Below are 20,726 nucleotides of genomic sequence, written 5' to 3'. Positions count from 1 at the left end.
GGTTGACTTCATTAACAAAGAAGCTGATATAGCTTTAAATGATTTTAAGAAATACTTAATAGAGCACCTTATCATTAACTCAGATAATGGAATGAGAGTTTGGTTCTAATCACAGTGGATCATCATGCTTGTGAGTAATGAGGGCACTTACTAGCATTACTACTTTAAATTAATCCAATATACTCATGATTACCTTATTAGATAAAGATGATGCTTGGCCCTGTCATTGGAATCTTGTATCCTGCCTGCAATTTGTTACTCTAGCATCATTATTAGGAGGGGAATACTTCTGTCCTCTAGGCTCAACTTCTCAGATGCCCCAAAGCCTTAGATTCCCTCCTCAGAAAAGGCTAATTATAGATTAGACTAACCAGAGCTTGGAGCATTGATTGTATCCCATCTTATTGGCTGGGATGAATGGTCTATTGTGGCTCAATGATTGGTACTTGTCCATGACCCTCTCATCTGTTCTCATATGGAGACCTGACCCAGTTGCTCTCTCCCTTTTTCTTTCTTCTGAATATAATGGAGCATCCAAGAGAGTTCATGTTCCTTTAGCTCCTGGATTTTCACACTGCTTCAGCCCAGTCCTTCCAGGTAGACATACAATTTACTTTCAGAAGAAAAGAGTCCTACGTAAGTTCGAGTGTGAGTCACACCCTCCAACTCAGCTTTCACACTTTGACAGCATCTAATATTGGCCCACTCATGAGTAACTGCTTGCTTCCCTAGAAGACATGTTCTTCTTTCCTACAGTTTCCGTGAACAGAAAGCTGAGTGATAGTTCAGGATGGGGATGTTCTTTAGTCTGATTATAATATTCTCAAAATAAATTACACCTGCTTTAGAACTAATAATTACAAGTGTTTCATACCTTGCTTGTCTGACTGAAGTTGCTTTTGGCTACATAAAAATGGTAAGCACAGTGACCTGGCCATTCTTCTTCTTTTTGTTTTTTCTTTGTTAATTCTTATCCGAGGATATTTTTCCATTGATTTTTAGAAAAAATGGAAAGGAGGGGGAGATACAGAGAGGGAGAAACATCTATGTGAGGGAGACACATCAATTGGTTGCCTCCTACATGCGCCCTGACCAGAGCAGGGATGGAGCCTGCAACCAAGGTATGTGCCTTTGACTGGAATTGAATCCAAGACCCTTTAGTCCTCGGGCTGACACTCTATCCACTGAGCCAAACCGGCTAGGGCAACTTGACCATTCTTGATTCTATTCTATTCCAAGCTCTGCCTCTTACTTCAGTGACCTTGTCCCTTAATTTCCTAATTTGCATAATGAAGGCATTGAACTACATCCTCAGAACTGAGGATGTCCCTCTTTGAGTTTAGAGCCCACTTAGATGGGAACTTCTTAAATTTAATTTTTAATCTTTCTCTGAGTTTCCTATTGAATCTCTCTCTCTCTCTCTCTCTCTCTCTCTCTCTCTCTCTCTCTCTCATTCACACAAAAATATTAGTGATTTAAATACATTTTCTGTAAATGCAGACCTTTTATGTGACATGAAATGTGTATGAGGAAACGGCAGGAAACAGCTCTCAAAAAGTCAAGCAGGTCTCAGCATCTTTAAGAGGACTTTCAAAAGCAGCTTCAAAGGAAATCTCCTGGTGTCAGAGGAAGCAGATCACGCAGCCACTAATATGCCTCATTCGTAGCCTTCGCAACCCAGGGCATTGCATCTTTAAAAGAATGAACCAGGCTGCACTCTGAAAACAGCTTCATATCTCTGTGAATAACATAATTAAAGTGAAGATTCACATCAATGACTTAATCTGGGCCACTGCTTTATGAAGAAGTTCAGAAAGAAGGATTTATTCAGGAGGCCTGTGGAGAGGAGAGTAAAAAAATAAAAATACAGTTCAGCTTTGGAGCTGGGAGGTGACACAATCACAGAAGGCATCTGCTGCGGCTAAGCTGGAGGAAACAGGACTGTTTGGAAACGCAGGCCTAAGGGACAGAAGCAAAACTGGATGGAGAAAAAGAGAGCAAATTCTGAGATGCAAAATTTAGCATTTCAGGATGAATACATTAGGCTCAGCCTCAACACCTACATAGCTGAAGAGGAGGGCTTGTCAGCACCTGTAAGATAACAGCAGCAAAGGGAAGAAATTCAGCACCTGCTCTGGGTGGGTCTCTGGCATAACTGTCTTTTCTCTCCTTTTATCTTGGCATCTTTCAGCGAGGCAGTGTACATCTCTTTTCTCAGGCAATAAAATGGAGACTTGATGAGGTTATATCACACCCCCAATGCCACCAAGTGTTTAAGGAACAGAAATAAGATTTACTAGGCAGCTGTAAAAAAGAAAGAACTCTAATCATTTGCAACAGCATGGATGGACCTGGAGAGTATTATGTTAAGTGAAATAAGCCAGTCAGAGAAAGACAAGGATCACATGATCTCACTGATAGGTGGAATCTAATGAACAAAATAAACTGATTAACAAAATAGATCCGGAGACATAGAAGCATAGAACAGACTGCAGAACCTCACAGGGAAGGCGGGGGAGGGTGGGAAGAGATCAACCAAAGAACTTGTGTGCATATATGCATAACCCCATGGACACAGACAATAGGGTGGTGAAGGCCTGGGGTAGAGAAGGGGGGTGGCTAGAAGATGTCAATGGGGAATAAAAGGGGACATATGTGCCCTAACCGGTTTGGCTCAGTGGATAGAGTGTCGGCCTGCAGAATGAAGGGTCCCAGGTTCGATTCCGGCCAAGGGCATGTACCTTGGTTGCGTACACATCCCCAGTAGGGGGTGTGCAGGAGGCAGCTGATTGATGTTTCTCTCTCATCAATGTTTTTAACTCTCTATCCCTCTCCCTTCCACTCTGTAAAAAATCAATAATATATATATATATGGACATATGTAATACTTTCAACAATAAAAACTTAAAATACATAAAAAAGAAATAAGATTTAACATTATGGTGTCTGACCTCAAAGAATCTTCTCTTAGCATCAGTTCCTCTACATTAGAGGGATGGCCTCGCTGGAGAGGAACGCTGAACTTCCTATGAGGCTAAGATGAGTTCCAGAGCTTGATTCTAGAAGGTCTGCTCTGCTAACAGAATACATTAATAGAGGCTAAAAATAGAGCTGCCAGAAAACAGGATTTCTTTTTGTGCTTAACCCTGGATCTTTCAAGGGTTAGTTAGAATTGATTGTATTGTTTATGCAGATATTCAATATTATCCTCATGGCCTTGAGGAACTATCATTTGCTGACAAACCCTTATTTGAGTTCAGTCTACAATATTTGCCGAGTATCTGGTGCTTTCTGTGTTTTTGTTGCTTCACCTCATGTGTCAGAGAGAACAAGCCAAGTTCATTGCCAGCTTTAATCACTACCCAGAGGAAGTCCTGCTATATGCACAAATTACTTGGTATATACAGGGTGTCCCAAAAAATGGGCAAAGCTGATTGATCTAGGAGGGAAACCTGATTTAAACTGTCAATTGAACTCTTTTCTAGCATTTTGGGGAAATGGGTTGAGGAAGAAGCTGGGCTTTAAGATATAAAGGAAACAATTCAATTTTCCATCATAGATAACATGGATTTTTCTCTTAAATTCAGGAGTTTTCTGTTTGAAACACTGAGTGCTTATTTATTTCAATGGAAAGAAGTAATCAGAAGTGTATCATAAAGTCTTCCAATGGATTGTAAGCCTCTTGGGGGCCCAGGCCATATGCTTTTGCCACTTGGCACCTTCTAAAGCAATGATCATGGTTGCACTCATGTTTATTGAGGACAGAGCAAGAACTCGGAAGAGGGTGAATCTGCACAGTTCAATTATAGATGCAATTGGTCCAAATTCAGAAATTCTTACCTAGCAATGCACTAGGTCACTGGTTCTTCAATTAACTTCAGAGGGTGTCATGCAGTCTCTGGACACCCCCCGCGCCCCCCCCCCAAAAGGAATTTCTGTTGTATTTGTTTAAAATGTTGACGAGAGATGACACAAAATTCAACAGAAAAGAGTACAGGTTCACAACTGAAAAATGTCAAACAATCTCACTAAAACAATGACAGACAGAATGAGTGAGAGTTTTTGTAAAAACTATAAAAAGAGCTTGCATAGAAATCCATATCTACTGAGGGAAATAGAGACTCTGTCAGTAACACTTTCCTTCTCCAAGAAAGTCTAGTGGCTAAAAAGGAAGGAAAGAAAGAACAAGAGGAAAGGTAGCAGATAGGGAAAGGATGACGGGAAGGAAGGAAAATCTTTAGAAGCTAGAGTCTTACAAAAGTGACCTGCAGATGACTTGAGAAATCATCAAAGCAGAAATGACTTGTAACAGATTCAAGCAAGATGATTTCAACAGAACGATGATATAATCAAAGCAGGGGAAACAGTAAAAATCAGCAAGAGGAAAGAACCCTGCTCTTCATCCTTGAAGTCATCTCATGCACATAGGGCCTAAGACCCCGAGGGCAGAGCTGTGAAGGTTGCATTTGTACCAATATGACTGCATCAATTAACCCATTACCTTCACATGAGACATTTTATTGGCAATGAACACAGAGCTAGAGAGACTTGAATGTGGAACCCAATTTTCTGCATGTTTCTTATCTGTAAAATGGAAATAAAGTTTCTTCTGCTTTTTTTTTTTTTAGTCTGTGGTCATGAACCAGAGTAACCAAAGCCATGAACCTGTCCTTGAAAGCAGCATTTAGGAAGCAAGGACTGGGTGTTTAATGCTGTGTGGAGTGGGGTCCCATTCTCTCTGCTGGGAATGGGGATAGCAATCCCAATATCCCATCGTCATTAAAAGACACCACTTCTAACAATCATACTAGGAGATCCTGATGGTAGCAATCTTTTCCTATATGAAGTGAATATGTTGGGAGGCATTCAAAAATTGAACATACATAAAGACAGACTCTATCAAAATAAAACTGGGCAGACTACCCTGTGCCTAATGCCGCTTGGTTGTTTTCATGCTATTCCATCTCTTACTCACCAGCATTTTAAAGTGCACAGCATCCAAACAGTGCAATTGCAGGCCCCGAGGCCCCAGACGAGAACGCTCCAAATGGAAATGCATCCTCCAAGAAATGCTACTTGAGAGAAAGAATAATTCTACTTGCAAAACAGGTTAAAGTAAAAATTAGGAAAAAAGGCCAAAAGAATGTACATCTATTTCCTTACACAACTCTGTCAGGCACATTATTTATTTCATTTTCTGTTTCGGCAAGTAAAAAAATTGGCTACATATGAGATTTGCTCTTATTCTTAACCTAATGACTATGCATGCATTCACATTGGACATACTGCTATCTTCTGTGAGGAATCTGGCATGATTATCATTTACAAATGTTTTGCTTAAGGAACGAGGCAGGAGTGATGGACTGTCTACTGAAGAGCTTTTGTTTTGTTTTATTGGTTTTCTGAAGTGGCTTCCTCCACACCCACCCACCTATAAATTACAGTTGAAATGTTGCTGTTACATTTGCATCGACAGATAGGGACATATAGGATATGCATAACCTATGGGCACAGACAATAGGGTGGTGAGTGCCTGGGGGGCGGGGAGAGGGGAGAAGAGGGATTAATGAGGAAAAAGGGGGACATCTGTAATACTTTCAACAATAAAGATAATTTTTTTTAAAAAAGTTGGCTTTGAGGCCTGAATGTAAAGATTATATACTATTCATTTATTTCTTAATCTATACATTCACTGCCTTTTCCAAAATTTTTTTCTGTTATTTATCTTTGCAATATATCTACCGATTGCCTTCTGCTCCTTTCAAGTCACAACATTTAAAAATGTCTATATATACATATCTGTGAGTTGAAGTAACTTAGTAATAGGCAAACTCTCAAATTGTATCCATTAATCCAGTACAAGCGTGTTTCTCATGAAGTTCCAGTTCCTGATCCAGGCTCCTTCCAGTTTGTGGCTTTGTGATCTTCCTCATTTGGCCCCTTGAGCCTCTACAGGAAGAGGGGAAGAGCATGAGGGGTCACACTTGGGAGGTTTTACCAGCCCTGGAAGAGGCACAAATCACTTCTGCTCTCATCCATGGGCCGCAGCCCAGTCACACAGCACACACAGCTGTAAGGAGGGCAGGCCAGCTATTTGCCGGTGAAGGAGGGTACAGGCCTCCTTAACAGCCATTCATCAGCTGGCACCAGGCATCTCTCATCTGAGGAGGGCTAGGAAGATGGCATTTATTTTGGCTGGACTTTGAAGTCGCTAGCTGAGTAATAGAGAAACGCCAAGTATTCAGTTTTGATTTCGAAAAGCTTTGTTTTATCATTTTTTATTATAAAACCAGTATTTCTCACTTCTGAACCAGCGCTCTGACCAGCAATACATTTCAAAACCTTTCCAAATGAGACATTTTACTTGCTATATGTGCCTATTGAATTCTTTAAAGATGATTTTGTAATGAGCCCCAAAGATTTAGTGTTTTTATTAAGAGAAAAATGTTTTCAAAGTCATGACCTTTTGAGTATCCAAAACTTCCTCTAGCTTCAGAGAAATAAAAGGAAAACCATGTTATAAATATTTTCATTAAGCCAAAAATATGCAGGATAACATGCTTTTCTCTCATCATGCTATAATTGATAGTACTAAGAGTAATTACATGGGAACATTGGGGTATGAGTTTTTAAGGAAATTATTATTTTTTTTACTCAAGGGCCAGATTGATTTTAATAACTGCTGATGTAATTGCTTTCAACAGGAGTTAATGGTTCAAGTATGTAATCTGCTTTTAAAATATAATGATGCTTACAGAATTTCTGTTTGACATTTTCCTTCTCTTTCTTTTGAATTTCCTCTCTTCCTAATTTCTACCAATTACCTCTAAATTCCTTTCAAATGTCTGTTTCCAGACCTCTTGACTAAAAGACAATGAATCTTTATCCAACAAAGTATCCTCATATTCTAGGCTCAGACATTTAGGTTAAAAAATAAAACCCCAAAGATTAGAAGAGCAGAGTAACTGTGAAACCTTATAGTATACTGACTAAACTGGATTTTGTTTGTTCTCTTTTTTTTCTTAGTCTGTTCATATATTGGACATATAAAGGCCAAAACATTTTATTTCTAGATCACTTGGCTTTTACACCCATTATCACTATGTTTTGTCCACTTGGTTGGATAGTGTTAGAAATGTTAGTTGGCCTCCTCCCTACTCCTATGAACCACTCTGTGGCTTATGTGGAGGCGATATAGGTATTACCAATATGCTGTTAGTTGACCAGGACTATCAGTGAGAAACCTACCCTGAGATCTGACATTTTACTTTTACCAATTAATCTTTTTATGTGGTCCATGCTGAAAAAACTTAAATTCCCTTGGGAAGGCTAACCCTTCAAAGAGAAGACTAAAGAAGCAGCTCACATCCACTTAATTCTTCACTGTAGCCTTGAATATAAACTGTGTTGGTTCTCAGTAGTATTTGTTTCATGTTATCTGCTTCCTCCTACTAGATAAGCTTTCCCCAAGACAAGACTAAACTTTTATATTTTTCTTTAAAAATTTTTATTTATTGATTGCTTTTTAGAGAGAGAGGAAGGGAGAGAGATACATTGATTCATTGTTCCACCCATTCATGCATTCACTGGTTGATTCTTTTTTATGTGCCCCGACCGAGGATCGAACTTACAATGTTGGAATATCAGGACAACACTCCGACCAAGGGAGCTACCCAGCCAAGGGTAAAGTTTGATCTTTTAATCATGAATTCTGAATACAGGTACAATGCCAAGGATAATTTATATAATGGTATTTCTCTAAATGGTCACATCGTACTTAGGAATTCAATTTTTATATCATATTTGACCTGTGAGAAGAATCTAAGTATTATTATAAGTTACTTTATTCTTTAATATCCAAAATTAAAAAACTAAAAGGAGAATCCCTTCACAGGTAACTGCCTCAAAATTAAGAAGTTAATAGTGGTTATAGATGGGGAATTTTAGGCAATATGAATGTTAAAGAAAAGACTATAAATAAATAGTGTCGAAACAAAGCAATAATTAATGAGAGAAAAATTGTGAAAGCATTTTGTGACTATAACTTATTCTAGAAAATGTGACATTCTCTGTTGTAAGCAAAATGTTAAATATTCACAGTACAATGCTCATTTATCAACTGTAATCAGCAATCTATAAAAGTATGAGAAATGATCAAAACATGTTAATTACCTAACAAAATACAAATTTCACTAAAATAAAATATCACATATTAAATTAAGTTTAATTTAGACCAGTTTACATGTAATTATTTTAAGTTTAAGGAACTTTCACCAAATACAGATTTTACAACTCATTTATTCTCTCATCCAATGGCAACACAAAGACTTTCTTTGGCAGGCAGGCAATGTTTTAAGTTTTCTTACATTCATTTACCCACCATGTGCCAGACCCTGTGCCAGCGGCAGCTTTTACAGAGCAGCTCATTCAGAGGAGGGAAGTAACTGGCTCACCAATGTCAGGTCTCTGCCCAGACATCCCCTCCTCGTGCCTTCCCTGACTGCCCCATCTGAATTAGGTTCCATGGTAATTGCTGTCCGTGCCTGTATGCTTCCTGATCACCACTTGTCTACTTATATATTAGGTTTCTCTCCTCTGCATGTAAGCTTTATGAAGGCAGTTTACATGTCTTGTTCATTGTAGTATCTTCAGTGCCTAAAACATATTTGATGCCCAACAAAGTGAATGAAAGAGACATGTATCACTTAAGGTAGCATGAGTTCTATAACAGATAAATCCTGTAATTTTGGTGGCTTAAAGTAAATAGAAGCTTTTCCGCAATGACATAAAATACAGTTAAAGTGAAACAATCAGCCAGTTTTAAGAACTCAAATTGTGTGGATCCATCTAGATACAAGAGTACATATTATATGTGCTATAAAGATATATGTCAACATGTCGTGGAGTGCTATAGACTTACTCGCCCTCCTGCCCCCCAATTCCTATGTTGATACCTAATCCCCAATGTGATGAGTTATTTGGAAGTGGGCGGTGCTTAGATCATAAATTTCTGGTGTTTATAATCAGCCAGCCTCTGTTCTTTTTGCAATAGCAGCCCAAACAAAAATATAACATATTAACACATGTCACGAAGGTACATATTAAGAGCTGGGGAAGCACATGGATGGATCAACTAACTCACTTAGGGAAAAACAGGGGACATTCGATTTGGGTCTTAATAAATTGGAGTTTTTCAGGCAATAGGCATTCAATACAGAGCACAACACTGAAAATAATCTAAAGGGCTAAAAGTGTGAAAACAAGTATAAAATAAAGGGCTTGCAAGACCGAGCATCTCAACTCTAAAAGAGAGACCATCGAATCCCTGCTCATGGGTAGATCACTCCCAACTTGCTTTATTGAGCCAACTAAAATCTAGTTCACAGTTTTCCCTTTAAAAAAAAAAATCTTCCTTACAACATCGCAGTCTCTTCTTTTTTCCTATGTGGGGCACAAACGTGCATATTGGGATATGGTGGGAAAAGTCATTACTAAATCATAGAAGTCTTGCTGGGCAGGTGTTGGTGCTCATGGTGTGAATGGGGAGCACACAGGCTACCTGGGGGAGGAGCAGGGGAGAGAAGGGACAGGATGGTCATGACATGAATAAGGCAGTAGTAGTAGTTATGAAAGAAAGACACAGGGTATTTCTGGGAGCCCTGTTTTTGGGGGTAAATGATGAACTCACCCCCGGCCAGCAGACAGCAGTTCTATGGAGGTGGAGCCATGTCTCTGGGAGAGGGGGACATCTGTCCCTTGTCCACTTGTGCTGCATTGGCTCTGAGTCAGTAAGATGAAGCGTTAGTACTCTGAATGATAACTGGGATTTTGAAGAATCTATAGCTTTGTCACATAATCTGCAGGTTAAATATATGCAGTTTTTCTTATTGAGTAAACCTCAATCTGTACCAGTATCTTGAGGATGCATTTAGGTGAGGAACATTAGGCATCCTACCGTAGCATGCTTTGCCTTGATTGAGTTAAACACTCACATGGTGATCTCAGTCCTTATATTAGAAGAGAGTCATCATAGTGTTCACATACTGCAAATACAACCCCTGTTTGAACTAGAATTAAACAATCAGCCACACATGGGCATGCTCTTCAAAAGTCATTCATTGTGGCCCCAGCTGGTTTGGCTTAGTAGATAGGGCATCAGCCCACAGACTGAAGGGTCCCGGGTTCAATTCTGGTCAAGGGCACATAACACCTCGGTTGCAGGCTCAATCCCCAGCCCTGGTCGGGGCATGTGCGGGAGGCAACAAATCAATGTGTCTCCCTCACGTCAATACTTCTCTCTGTGTCTCTCCCCCTCCCTTCTACTCTCTCTGAAATCAATAAGAAAAATATCCTCCTGTGAGGATTAACAACAACAACAACACTAGTCATTCATGGTGCACCATTTCCTTTCAGTACTGGATGCTGTAGACATTCTTGCTTTCAACTAATGTGTTATTTTAGCTTTGCCTATGTCATTAGTCTGAAAACTTGGAACAACTTATCTGACCATGATTTTGGTTTCACTTCAAGATTGTTAGTTTATATTTGCTTATCAGTTTGCTACTTTTGGTCATGTTAACATTCCTCCTGAACTTCTCTACCCCTAAGAGGTCTTATTTTTATCTCTTTCTTACATTTTTTATCTGGTGAGCAAATCCTGGGCAAGTTCTTCCTCTTTGCAGTATAATTTGACATTGCTACTGTGTGAAACATTATCTATTTTCAATTGCCTTAGGAATTTTAGGTTTCCTAATCATCCTATATAATAAAGAGCTAATATGCAAATGGTCATCACGCCCTCACACCCTTGCGCCCTTGTGCCCTCGCGCGGGGGGGGGGGGGGGGCACGTAAGGCTGGGCCGGGAGACCTGAGGCCACACCCCCTGCCCTGGTGCTGGGGCCGGGGGACCTGAGGCTGCATCCTCCACCCCTGCAGGGCTTGATGGGGGCGGGGCTGGCCGGGTCTGGGTCTCGCGCAATTTCGAGGCACACGCAGGTGGGCGGGGACTTGACTCTGGGTCCCACGGCGCACCCCAGACTCTGCGAGGAGGGAGGTTTCATATACATTTTACTAATTTTCTTTCATCTCTGACACTTCTGTTATAGAGAAAGGGCAAATAGCAATATTAAAATATTTCCTCTAATTAATTCCCTTTTAATGTGTACACATTTTGTGCACCAGGCCACTAGTGGAAATAATAAAATATGAGTTAATTAAGTGACATTTGAAATGTAATTATTTTTAAAAAGATGATGTCAGTACTTGTAACTTTGAATTCTGTTTAAAATAAGTTTGATGAATATGGAAGACCACCATGATTTTTCAGGATACAGCACAGTGGCAATAAAGTATACCTCTTTTGAAGTTCTTAGATATAACTCCAAAATAAATCAACATTTTGCTTCTACATTCTCTTCCAACTACATCGTGGCTCTGAGTAGATTTTCCTTTTATGAAGTAAAATTATGTTCTGTTTGTTCATTCTGGGAGATTTTTGGTCGCAATCAAGGGAGTTATTCAAGCTATGTGTTGAAGTTACTGGTTTGAGATGAATGGGCATGAACTATGATCATGATGGATTTATCATGATCTTCTTACTGCAATCTCATGAAGAAGCTTTTGTGAGTTCCTGCTGGTCAAAAGCTGGAGGCAGGAGAAATCATAAACCCTTCCTTCCTTTGTATGTTAGCAGTCTCCTTGGTAACACATTTTCTCTCCTGCCTTTGGGAGTTGTTATTGAGTAGAAAAAATTTGTGTTGGTTTAGCAATGCAGACTGAAACCACGGCCAAAAGACAATTTCTTTCTTAGACAGGAAAAGCTCTCCCATGAATGTAAGTTAGTCGGTAATTGAGCATTTCACTCATATCTGATTCATTGTATGGTGTCTTTGACTCATGCTAAAGTCCTATTAGCTGGGCTTGAAAATACCTTGGAAGCCCAAGTGACTGCCAGGAAAAGGATAATTCAAGAGCCATTATAAGAACCAATTTTAGGAAACATAAATCAAGAAGTAAGTGTGGGCCATTTTTGCTTTGTTTATTGTTACATGGAAGGTACCGTAATCTTGTTAGCTATCCCTTAGAAAATGGAACAGTGCAGCAATACATTATTTTACATGTTTTTAAAGAACAGAAGTTTTCTGAGACTTTGTAAATATTATATTGAAATTATAGATTTAAAAAAATGTACTGTGTCAACCCAAGTTTTTTCTTGAAGTCTTGAAGGTAAAAGGAGGAAATGTATTCAATTAGATGATCACTTACATAATCATTGATGGCTATACTAGTAAGTACACATGAGGTGACACCAGTATTTCCATGGTCTCTGGATCTACCTGGTAGTGCAGCATCTTTAGCATAACCTAAAATCTATCACAGAATTACTGCTGAGAATCTCTGAAGGTGGCTCACGTGAGACAATGAATGTGTTGTATACTGCACTGTGCTTTGACATGTCCCATATGTCTGTTTCTCTCCACATCCCCATGAGGGCATCTCATAACTATCACATCTGGCAGTACCTGCTCTGAGAATGCTGATTTCTGTATTATGAACTATGAGAAGAAAGATTCACTTGATGTGAACACAGAGAAGAAGTTTATCTGTTGTGAAAGGGCCTACATTTCATAAGTAACTAGAGGCCTGGTGCACAAAATTTGTGTATGGGGTGGGGGGAGGTGTCCCTCAGCCCGACCTGCACCCTCTCCAATCTGGGACCCCTAGGGGGATGTCTGACTGCTGGCAGTTGGACATCCCTCTCACAATCTAGGACTGCTGGCTCCTAACCACTCGCCTGCCTGCCCCTGCCAGCCTGATTGCCCCCTAACTGCTTTCCCCTGCCGGCCTGATCGCCCCCTAACTGCTTGATCCCCTGCGCCAGCCTGATCGCCCCCTAACTGCTTGCTCCCCTGCGCCAGCCTGATCGCCCCTTAACTGCTTGCTCCCCTGCGCCAGCCTGATCGCCCCCTAACTGCTTGCTCCCCTGCGCCAGCCTGATCGCCCCCTAACTGCTTGCTCCCCTGCGCCAGCCTGATCATGCCCCTAACTGCTTGCTCCCCTGCCGGCCTCATAGCCCTTAACCGCCTCTGCCTCATCCCCCGCCACCTTGGCTTTGTTAGGAAGGAAGTCAGAGTCCAGAAGATGTCTGGTCAACCTGGTCTAACTAGCATATTACCCTTTTATTAGTATAGATGAGAGTCTAGCAGCAATTTGCTCACATACTCTGTGTACCGGGGAGAAACTTAGACTGAACTTTCAGCTTTCTGTCCCATGCTCCACTTGTTTATGCTCTCTGGGTCAACACTTGCAGGAAACCCTGGTTTTGTCTTTCTACCAATGTACTGAGACCTTCCCTGTCCAAAAAGAACAGTACAATTGGATACCTCATTTACATAAAACGGACCTAACTGAGAACCCAAGTGGAAACTTTTGCTGTAAAAAGGTGGCCCCCCTTTGTCTCAGTGGAACACAATTTAGGTTGCTAGCTGAATCTGTGTCTCCTGGGCTGCAGCTCCTTTTTGCTTAAAATGCTTTTTCTTTTGTTCTTTATTACAGTTTAAAATTAATTTTGGTTTATAGTAATAAGTGTTCTAATTCTTGATGCTCTGAGTAGCCCTGAGTATATTGGGGTCCTCCAAGCACTGAGACATAATACCTTGTCATGGCTCCCACATCTCACAGAATCCCTATGTAAACAGCTACTTCAGATTCTGTCTATAAGCTCTCTTGCATAGAAGCAGGCATAATTCCACGAGGACAAGAAATTTGGGAAATAATATTAACCAAAACATAAGCTAAAATTCTCGTATGATAGAATTTTGACAACTAAATGTGTTTTGAAATGAAAATATTGAAAGGAAATATACTGAAATGTTAGTAGTGATAAAACTACCTTTGGTATTGGGATTGCAGATAATTTTTTTGTTTCTTAATACTTTTCTATTTTGATAATATATATGTTTTTTCTAATCAGAAAAAGAGTATATACTCCACAGAAAAATTATGCGTGTGCTCCTTAAAAATAAATTTGCTGCATTTAATTCCTCCCCAAAAGCACAGTCACAAGTAATGAATCACATTATCAAAACTGCTGCCCGTGATTGCTATGCCTTTGATACCATGTAATCTGACATTGAGCAAGTATATGGTGAGTGAAGAAAATTGGGCTTTTTAGAAGCCCTTTCCTCTGGTTTCATTGTGATCAGAGCTTGGTTTACTAATTAAGGAAATAAGTACTAACAATAAAAAAGAAAAAAGAGTATATAATAGGTCCTACTTGTGAATATAAGCCCATGTATTTATCAAGTTGTTATTCACTATGATTATTTCAAAAGAAAAATTTAGACCTGTTTTTTTTAATTTCCATGCTTTTCTATCAATAAATTTATTTTGTTTTTACCTAATTCCAAAAGGCTGTTTTCTTCAACGGATGAGTTTGTTATGCTTTTTGCACATGAAGAACAGGTATTATCTCAATGGTGCCCAGGCATAGAACCTGGAGGTCAGGAGATAAGGTTGTTTTCTTGGAGGTGACCTATTTTTCATGTGGTACTCTAAAGATGTATTACTTTTGTTTTCTCAAAGAGAGTATAAATTGGTTTCTTTTAAAATCAAGCTGTCTGAATATAAGCCTATTTGGTGCCCTGATCTCAGATTGATCTGGTTAGATTGGTGACTTTTCATGAAAGTAAATAAAAGTGCATATATAGTACACATGTACACACACACACACACACACACACACACACACACACACACACAATGTGACTGAGTGGCTTGTAAACAACAGACATTTATTTCTCACAGTTCTGGAGACTGGCCCGATGCTCTCAACCTCATTTGAAGTGGAGCTTTTGGGCATGGCATTTGAAAGTAAGATGTCTGTAAAAAACATTCTTTCTTAAATATCAGAACAGAACCATGGAAACACTTATTTTGATGACCTTAGTTATCGGCTTGAAATAATATTTTCTTGGATGTCATCAACATTACGAGGTGCGAATCGGGAGAATCAGCCCTTCGTATCTGACCTTTCAGTAATGAATGAGCAGAGTGGATCTTCAACAATAAAATGTCCATCGTGGAGTCCTAAGCAGCTCTGTGTTAATAACACCGACATGCAATTGCCTTAAAAGTATATTTGTGGTCTAAATGGGTGTAGGGAGCACAGCCTGCACAATGAAATTGGTTTGACCTGATGAGAAGCTGAGGGAGACACACTGTTCCAGTTGGCTTGTTTAGGTACAACTCATTTATGAGACAGCAGATAAATTTGCCTGCTCTGCCTTCTTCTCAACATGATACACACTATAAAGCCTTCCACAGGACTCCTTGATGAATCCAATAAATTGGTAGACAGCAGCTCCTTTTAGAGAGTCAGAGTGACAATGCGTGAGGGAAATTGGTGCGATTCTGCTGTTAAACTGGACTCATGAAAGTTCTCCAGAAGCTGAGAACAATTGAGTAGAAATAGACCAATCATCACTGTTAGATTTTCAGGGCATAGCAGACAAGGATTTCATTTTTACCTTGAGCTTCCCTTAGCTTTAACTGGTGCCCTCTCTCGCCCCCCGTCCCTTTTCTTTTTAAGAGATGAACCAGAAAGTATACAGAACCTCCTCTAGTCTTCTCCTTTTACTGGTAGTATACTTCTTGTGCAGCCAAGAACCTGTAAACATTCTACATTCCTCTAAGTCAAGCATGTCAAACTCGCGGCCCACAACGAATATTTTCACAGCCCAGCCAATATAACTGTATGTAAGCAATGTTTTAATAAAAATTTTGTAACTTAATTTTTACAATATCCTGTTATACATAATTATTAATAACAAACTACAACGTTCGCTAATGACTGATTCATTCATGTTGCATTCATTTCCTTTACGCGCCTTACATGCAGGTGCACCGTTTCTCTCCACTAATACTAACAGTGAATATTTTAGTAGCCAATGGCCACATCATTAATCTTGGACTGACTTGTTTGGTGTGCACAACAGGAAATATTTTGCTTTAGGAGAACAAGAAAAATAGGTTTATTTGTGTTATGCTTATTAATTTGTGCAGTTATTCAGTGTCTGGTAAGTTAATGTTCAAGAAAAAATATTAATTTTTATTAAAATGTTCTATTTTGTTATGTTAATGATTATTCATTTATTTCAGCCCTTAGTATTCAGCATGTCTCTATCATAATAAACCTACGTTTCTATGAAAATTGAAGCTTTTGTTTTTTTGCGGCCCACATAAACTTAAACCTTGTTTATTTGGCCCGTGTTAGCCTTTGAGTTTGACCTGCTTGCTCTAAGTAAATACATGCCTGTAAACTTTGAAAGTCAGCAAAGCAAAACAAGTTATAGAGTTAGAAATACTATTGTATCCCAACTCTGCCACTTACTAGTGGCCTGAATTTGAAATTGTACTTAACTCTCTATATCTCATTTTCCTTGTTTGTAAAAGGAGAATGATAGTTGTCCACTTCTTTGGGTTGTGATGAAGTGCATTCCATGGTGTGATGTTTGAAAACACTTAGTGCCATGTTATCATGGACTTTTGTCTTGATCCATTTCATTACGCTAGTAGGTCTGTGTTTTTCTTTCTTTTTCCCCCCTTCTTTTTGACTTGGTAGAACCAATGTTTTCAATTTTTCTCCAATTATAATGACCTGATGTTGTAGATGAAATAGGCATGGAAGTCATTTCTTAGTCTATGTCACAGCAGAGGAACATTGCTATCATTATTCAAATCTGTTTATTCAGTGCCGCAGCTGAAGCCAGTTATGTCACACACGGTCTCTGCGTGTCTCCAAGGGTTAGGTAACATACATTCTATTTCCACCCGCCAGCTGTGTGTCCAGACATGCAGCACTTCGGTAGTGCTATGAAAGAAAGAAACATTCTGGTCTTCAAAGAAGGAACCTGGTTCAGAAGATAAAACTGAGACACTTAAAATGGCTTAAAAACAATGACAAAAGCCAACAAATGCAAAGCACTGTGTTACAAGAGAAACAAGGAGCTCTGAGTTTGAGAGATTCCTGGAAAAGGTGGTTTGAATTTGGAGCAGGGGATAAAAATGGACTTTCGGAAAATTTGCCTACATGTTCTAAATAACTCAAAGTTATAACTAAGAAATGTCTTCAATGTAGCCTTGTATTATGAGAATAAAATGATTCCTAGATGAAAGATCATAAACGTTTATTGAACACCTTTGAGCCGAGAGCATAATGTTAAGCCCTTTCATTCATCTCAGGTTTGGTGAGAAAAGTAAATCATAATAAACATGGTTAAATGGGAAGAAAGGAAGGAAGGAGAAAGAAAGAAAGAAAGGAAGAAAGAAAGAAAGAAAGAAAGAAAGAAAGAAAGAGACAAAGAAAGAGAAAAAATGCTAACAAACTTGCTTTCTGAAATAAACATTTATAAATCTCAGCATCATTTTATAGAAATATTTCTCTCATGGCACTCAATATTATGAGAAATGTCTTTAACTTTCTTTAGTAAACAAACATAGGAGCCCAACTTTATGATGATAAAATAGCAAATAAGTATAAATTTAATTTAAATGCTATAGTAATTGGTATGTAAACACTCTTCAATATTATTTCTTAACTCTCTAAACAAGTATAATGGTTAATCTAAAATTTTATCTTCTCAAAGCACTAGTACAATAACATTTTTACCATAACATGCCTTAGTAAATTTTTCTCATTCACTGTTAGTTAAAACTGATGACCTTGGTTCAAATAGAATTTTTGTCAGGAATGAATTTAAAATGTTTGAGGCTTATTTAAAATTTTTTTATAACATATACAGGGTTGGGTAAAAGTAGGTTTTCAGTGTTTGTATGCAAAATGATACAATAATTAATAAATGATAGTATAAGAATAAACTGTGTTTTGCATACTTACAATTGTAAGCCTACCTTTGCCTCACCCTGCATATCTCTATATATAAAAGCCTAAGTGACGGTTACAACCAGTCGACCAAATGACCAGTTGATTGAACGACCAGTCGACCAGTCGCTATGACATGCACTGACCACCTTGGGGCAGACGCTCAATGCAGGAGCTGCCCCCTAGTGATCAGTGTGCTCCCACAGCCAACCTCTCATGCAGACCAACCTCCCGCGGTTCCTACCCCCAGCCAGCCAGGCCGAGGGACCCCCCCCACCGGTGCACAAATTTGTGCACCAGGCTTCTAGTATCTACACTAATAAAAGAGAAAAATGGTAATTGGCGTACGACGCTGCCCTTTTCATTGGCTAATCAGGGCTATATGCAAATTAACTGCCAACTAAGATTGGCAGTTAACTGCCAACAAGATGGCGGTTAATTTGCATATGTAGGCACAATGAAGGGAGGTGAAAGGGAAAGCAGGAAGAAGCCCCCTGCCACTGACAGTGATCAGAAACCCAGGGGGGAGCTAAGAGCTGGGGGGCAGGGCAAAGGCGGCCCTGGGGCCGCCTTTGCCCTGCCCCCCAGCCATGATCGGAGAATCAGGCACCTTTGCCGCCCTGGCCAGTGATAGCAGGAAGTAGGGGTGGAGCCAGCGATGGGAGCTGGGCACAGTTGAAGCTGGCAGTCCCGGGAGCTAGGGGTCCCTTGCCTGGGCCTAAAGCGGAGCCCACGATCGCGGGGCCGCTGCCGCTGTGGGTCCCCGCTGCCTGGGCCGGACGCCTAGGCCAGAGGCGTCCTGCAGGGGCAGGGGCGGAGCCCGCGCGATCGCAGCACCCCCCGCTGCCACTGCAGGTCCCCGCTGCCCGGGCCAGATGCCTAGGCCAGAGGCGTTAGGCCTGGGCAGGGGCGGAGCCTGCAACTGCGGGGAGCTGGGGATCCCCTGCCCAGGCCTGACACCTCTGCCAGAGGCCTCAGGCCTGGTCAAGGGGCCGATCCGGTGATTGGTGATCGGAGGGTGATGAGGGTCAACTCCTCTGGCTGAGGCATCAGGCATGGGCGGGGGGCTGGGGGTCCCCTGTCCAGGCCTGATGCTTGGGCCAGAGGCATCAGGCCTGGGTGGGGGGCGGAGCCGGGGATTGGGGGGATATGATGGTCCCCTTGCCCAGGCCTGAAGCCTGGGTCAGAGGCATCAGGCTTGGGCGGGGGGTGGAGCAAGCGATCAGAGGGAGATGGGGGTCCCCTGCCCAGGCATGATTCCTGGGCCAGAGGCATCGGGGGGAGATGGGGGTCCCCTGTCCAAGCCTGACACCTCTGGTGGAGGTGTCAGGCCTGGGCAAGGGGCCGATCAGGCGATCGGAGGGTGATGGGCGTCTACGCCTCTGGCCAAGGCATCAGGCCTGGGCAAGGGGCAGAGCCAGCAATCGGAGGGGTCTGGGGGTCCCCTGCCCAGGCCTGATGCCTGGGCCAGAGGCATCAGGCCTGGGCTGGGGGCAGAACCAGTGATGGGGGGAAATGAGGGTCCCCTGCCCAGGCCTGACGCCTCTGTCAGAGGCGTCAGGCCTGGGCAAGGGGCCGATCCTGCGATTGGAGGGTGATGGGGGTCAACGCCTGAGGGCTCCCAGTATGTGAGAGGGGGCAGGCTGGGCTGAGGGACACCCCCCCCCCACACACACACACCCAGTGCACGAATTTCGTGCACCGGGCCCCTAGTATTTATATAAATAAGGCTGCATGCCTTCATATCTATAATCTGTCTACCTATTCTCTATCTGCACTCTATCCTTCTTTTGAGCTTCCCTTACCACTTCCTCATATCTCCATTTTATTTATTTATTTATTTTGGTTTATTTATCCTTCTCATTCTTTGATACAGATTTACTTGAGAATTTTCTGCTCTTATTTTTAATACTATGAAGTGACAATGCAAATATCACCTTATGTTATCTAGAACCTTTTCTGGATTTTTGTCCCATAAAAAACCTTTGGCATTTTTAGTAAAGAAACAGAATTATTATCTCAGACTTTCCCAAGATAAGAAACTCCTCTCAACCTAAAGCATTTTCACAGAGGATGAGGGACTACATGATTTGGTAAGCAGCAGGAGAGGCAGGCAATCTAGAAACTGTCTCTAATTCTTAAATGGTTTTATTCAGCTTGTTTCTGAGACGTGCTGGGTTTACAAATTGGTTCATGGATTCAGTGTATAATCTTAGGACTCTTTCTAGAACAAAGATAATCAGATGTCAGACCTCCTAGACCTAGACAGTCCTGGATCAGTAGGTAAGATCCAAATTCCCAATAGGTTGATGTCAATTGGAAAGTTATACACATTTTATTTTTAAGTTAACAATTTTATGGAGATTCTGATATACAGAATTATTATTGTTAAAGTATGAATACTTGAATAATTCCCTAATGTCTCTAAGCTTCAATTCTTTCATCTCCAAAATTCTACATTATGAGGTTGTTTGATAATTAAATTAGATAATGTATATGGATGGCTCAATTAGTTGCCTGACACATCAGTAAATATTGCTAATAGTGATGAGATGATAATGATGACGATGATGATGATAAAACCAAATTCAAAGCTCTGGTACCCATGTTAGGTATAATAAACATTCCATGCCCTGGTTTCATATTATTAGTCTTCCTAGATAGCTCCAACTGAATGCTCCATAAGTATCTAAGATTCAAATTTATCTCATACAACATGTAAACTTCTATCCCTCCTTCCAGACATTTTCACCAGTATTATGTACCCACCCATTGTCTCCCCCATCCCCAATCCACAGCACTGACTGCGTCCTTATCTTGGTGCTTGGCATCCTCACCATGCCA

The sequence above is a fragment of the Myotis daubentonii genome, chromosome 5 (genome assembly GCF_963259705.1).
Source record: "Myotis daubentonii chromosome 5, mMyoDau2.1, whole genome shotgun sequence".
Lineage (NCBI taxonomy): Eukaryota > Metazoa > Chordata > Mammalia > Chiroptera > Vespertilionidae > Myotis > Myotis daubentonii.
The sequence above is the reverse complement of the archived record's forward strand: the minus strand, read 5'-3'. Positions refer to the sequence as shown.